This window comes from Hydra vulgaris, chromosome 10, assembly GCF_038396675.1.
Source record: "Hydra vulgaris chromosome 10, alternate assembly HydraT2T_AEP".
NCBI lineage: Eukaryota > Metazoa > Cnidaria > Hydrozoa > Anthoathecata > Hydridae > Hydra > Hydra vulgaris.
The window spans coordinates 34794938-34800000 of NC_088929.1; the positions used below are offsets into that span (position 1 = coordinate 34794938).

General features: G+C 27.9%; 1 long non-coding RNA gene across 1 annotated transcript; it reads right to left on the bottom strand.

Moving 5' to 3' along the window:
• Positions 1-642: 642 nt before the first annotated feature.
• Positions 643-4521, bottom strand: LOC136085928 (uncharacterized). Its single transcript, XR_010641265.1, has 3 exons — positions 4086-4521; positions 3867-3977; positions 643-3782 (listed from the first exon to the last, which is right to left on the bottom strand). It is a non-coding gene; the product is annotated as an uncharacterized LOC136085928 (long non-coding RNA).
• Positions 4522-5063: the final 542 nt, after the last annotated feature.

Genomic DNA, 5063 nt, shown 5'->3' on the forward strand with positions numbered 1-5063 from the left:
AAACAATAAAAGCACTTAAATGTATAGATGTTAAAATATCTACGTAATTTTTTAAAAATAAATTTACATAACTAATGTAACTAATAATTTTATTAGCTCTCTCTTGATTAACTAAAGAAAATAAATCTTAATTAAACTTACTTGATATAAAATAATAAAAAGCTGTTTTACTAACAATTTTAAATTTCTTCTCTTTATTATTGACAATATAATTTTAAGTAGGACTTAAGTTCTTGGCCTTATTGTATAAAATTATAAAAACCTACTGCTTTACTTTAAAGTCAACAACAACATTTTAAAAAACACTTTAGTTACTTCATAAAAAATAAAAGTCGCTTTAAACTTACTACCTATCTCCTCATTATTGTCAACTAAACAGAAAAACAAAAAAACGATTGATAGTAAATTTTCACTTTGGTAGTAGGTTATTTAGTAGATTAAATAGATCTTTGATCTATTCAATCTGCTCTAACAAACTACAACTATATCAATAAACTATAACTATTTTCTACAACATGGAGTAATTTAACATAAATATATTTTTTAAGTAATAAAAAAATATTCAAGATTATAATATATGAGATTTTAAAAACCTAAAATTTTTAACCTACTTCAAAGAAAAGAGATTTTTTAAAATGTATCTTTATTTCTTTTTAAAATGTAAAAAAGCATTTTAACTTACTTTCTCCAATAATACTGTTGTCATCTAAACAGAAAAACAAAACAGTAACAAAGTAACAAAGTAACAGTCTAAGATAAAATAATTCTCCAGTTTGATTAACTTTATACATTCTTACTATCACCTTATTACCACCCCTTTGTCTAACCATTAACAATGTTTATCATCAAACATAAAGCGATAAGGAAAGTCTACATACGAATAGCAATGCTCATTTATTTTCAGTATTTAATTAAAACCACGCCATTAGGTGCGTATCACGTTAAGCTGCACAATCTAAAGCCATTTATTCTGCTCCTCCTCTAAATTACACTAATTGATTTTCAGGTAGATGAACTTTAAGGCGTATAAAAAGGAGTGACACATGACTTATTGGATGCTCGAAAATGCTTCAGGTGCACTAAAATAACAACAATTTCAAAAAGTGTTTACTTCATCATGATTAACTTGTTAATTTATTGAAAATTTGGCACAGTCTTGACCCGTGTATATGTATTTGAAAAAACATTTAACACCCTTAACAGACACGCAAGCTTCAACATTAATTTGAGCTTGATATTTCTTTGTAATTGTAAAGTACTACCCAGTACTTCTTGGATTGTAAGGTACTATCCAGCGGTTATCTACATTGTTACCTTTAATATTAATAACCAAACCATTATCAACACGTCTATAGCGTGGATAATCATTATGAACTGCTACTGTGTTATTATTAGTTTCTCTAGGGTAATTTTTGATGAACACCCCATCTTTCTTGCAAGAAGAATTTGGATTCAGTATGCCACACGGACCGTGAATCATACAAGTTTTAACAACGTCATAAAGATCACGATTAACAATCGGATCTGGAATTTCTGCAGATATTAAATTATTGATATCGTGTGCTGTTTCAAGTTTATTATCATTTACAAAGTGAAGTAAAATATGAACATGCGACAAACCACGCTTTTGAAAATCATACCCCAAACATGTGTTACAACTTTCCCTAATACACCGTACTTAAAAATGCCATTGAGAAGGTTATTTAATTTGAGTTTAAATACTCGAGTAACCAAGTCAGGTTTATCATTTGCAGCCTGATCTGGATATAAATTTTCAGTTATCTCGCGCCACTTTCGATTGCAAGTGAAAGTAATAAAAAGATCTGGTTTACCATACTTTTTAATTATAGCCATAGTATCTTCAATGTTTTAATTGTAACCATAGCATCTTTTAAAGGTTCTAATTATAGCCATAGCATCTTTTAAAGATTCAAGCCATCCTACATAAGTTGATAGCAAAATTAAAACACGCCCTGGTCTAACATTATGATCATTTCCAAGGTTGTTTGCATGTTTGTGTATGGCATCGTACTGCTCGCTTCTCAGTTTGTTTGGTTATTTCTAATAAAAGCAAGGCACTGGCCTTCACTTTTAACATACGCATCAACAGCATATTGCTGAAACGGTTTTTTGCCATATAAGAGTGAAAAAAAAATTGTCCAAGTGAAAGTATTTAATTGTAATACTGAGATAATGTAACATGATTTCTAACCAATGTAGCACGTTCAAGGTTGTGAACCAATTGATTATGCCAACCAGCATCCCCCTTTGGAAAAAATAGAGGATAAACCTTAGGATCTAAGATGACAGACAAACTTGATATAGCTTTAAAAGGATGACCTCTTGGGTATATAACAACTTCCCTAGACACAGGTGGTCCACCATCTTCACCAATAAATACAACTGCAAGTTTATTATGTGAAGAGAGATTATAGCAACGTCTATCTCGCCCTTCAAGTAAAGACATTTTTACAACTGACACTGATGGACCTTCCAGAGCTGCTCGAAGAATTTCTTTATCTCCCGGTTTCGCCATGTATTTAAATGCAAGAGCAAATGGGTTCTTTTCACGAATAATAATTTGCAATCGAAACATTAAATCATTTAAGCAAAGATCATTACCCCGTTGTTACATTCCAAAATTTACTGCTGCAAGTGGATCATAGATGTATAGTTGACAATATGTCGGCGGAACATTTTGATTTGGCCTAAGATTACCTAAACGATGAAAAACTTGAACACATATTCTAAAACATGGCGGCCCATGATTCATTGGTTAAACTACATATGCTTTAAATGAAGCAAAAGAAAGACACGCATTATAATTTTTAATATATTTTAAAAAATTCACTTTGGCAATTCTATTTGCATAGTTCCCTTTAATTAAATTTTCTAAATCTTGTTGAAATAATGAAGGTTGCAATAAAACTATCTTTCCATTGAGGCAACATAAATATGTGTTTCATCAGGAAATTTCTTAGCATTACAATGCTGACAAATATAATTTATTTCTCCTAAATAATTGTTATCTGGAATAGTATTACTTCTTGCTATACAATACATTCTTTCGTATCTAGCAGCAATTCTAGCATTTTATCAATTATTAATTATATCTCGCCTAATCTTTTTCAATTCTGCGACAATTATTTTCAAGTCTTCTAACCAAGCTCACCTCATTTGGGTTCTAATTATTTGCTGCTTGCCGAGCAGCCTTTCTAGCATTTTGTCGATTAATAACTTCATCTCGCCTAAGCCTATCTCTTTCATTTCTGCGAAAATTAACTTGCCTATTATCATTTCCATTTTCTAAACTAACATCTGCTTCTAGCATAAGATTATCCATTCAAACTTCACTTTTGATTGAAAGTAGTAACAAAAATCTTAAACGAATGTTGAAGATTGCGATCTTTCCTATAAAATTTTTTTTCTACTCTAAATAGCACACACAAATAATTTTTATATATAACAGACTGTCATTTAAAATAAACTATACAATAATTTTATGACTTAATAAAAATATTTTTGTCAGCTAGGAAGATGTTTAAAAAAAAAAAAAATTAGCAAATAATAATAATAAAAAAAAAAATTAAAAACATGCTTATTCTAATAATAAACATACTGCTAACAAAGAAAAATTAAAAAAAAAAAACGTTGTAAACCCTTTTTTGCAAACTTAATTATTATTTCTTTAAAAAAATTATTAGTAAACGTTTTTATAAAAATTCACAAAACTATACAATATTTTGTTCTTCTATACCACGTAAATATATCGTCTGATAAATCTAAAATAAAAAATGTAACAAATAAGTAAATAAATAAGAAAAACATTACTTACAAAAAATAAACAAAAAGCTGTTGTAATTTACCAGAGTAGTAGTTGCAAAAAATTATTATTTCATGTTTGCTTTTACAAAGTAATATAGGCTGGAACATCATGATTCCAAAATATTTTTAGCAAAATCATGTAGTAAACAGCGCTAAAGGCAAAAATCAAACTGAGATAAAAAAATTGTATACTTGGTAAAATAATTTGTCTTGGCTTTTAGTGAATGATTAAAAGCAGTGATTTTTAATAACAAAATTACCTATTCATTAGTTTCAACTATAGACACCAACGTGAAGGTAAGCTATGTGTCTATCAACTCAAAAGATAACAAAAAAACAACATTATAGCAATAACACACAACAATAGCACATACCATAAGTTAATTTAATATCCATATAACATAACTTAAGTAACAAAACATTCATATATAACAGAACATAAGTAACAACTTTACGCAAAATGTTATTAAATTACATTATTATGTATCTTTAGAATAATTAGTAATAAAGGCTTGAATACACCTAGACCTAAAGCAATAACAGTTTGACACTAAATACTGTCGTGCGATCCTCTGTTATAAGTACATGACTTGGCTGGTAAGGTTAACAAATTTTTCTCTACACGTTTACAAAGACATAACACTTTAAAAACATGAAAACAATATAATATAAACATATGTACCAACTAAAAACATAATAAATGTGTTTAAATATGTATATAAGGTTAAATATATACCTTATATACATATTTAAACAAATTTATAAAACAATTATATAACACATATTAACTCATACACAAATAATAAAAAAATGCTTCACATTATTATAAAAAAACATTGATAATTCAACTATAAAGCACATATTACCATATACACATACTTATCAAAAAAGCCTATATGCAAACAATTAACATGCGCAAACAAAAATTTTAAAAATGACGCGAGAAAACTTAAAAAGATTCCAAGTAAACAAAATAAATATATATACAAACGATACTCTTTACCATCATTTTTTTTTTTGTGACATGCCATGTCAGTGTTGGCACAAAATTATAATTTATTTTTCTAAATTTTCTAAAAAAGAACAAAAATAGTTAATAGAATACAAAAATTTCAAAGTAGTACTAACCAATTTTATGGAATTAGCATTATTATAACTTTTTTGTTGCATTAAAAAAAATTAGGCCTCATCCATACCCCTATTTTCCTTCTAAAAAATAAAATAATAAAAATGGTAAA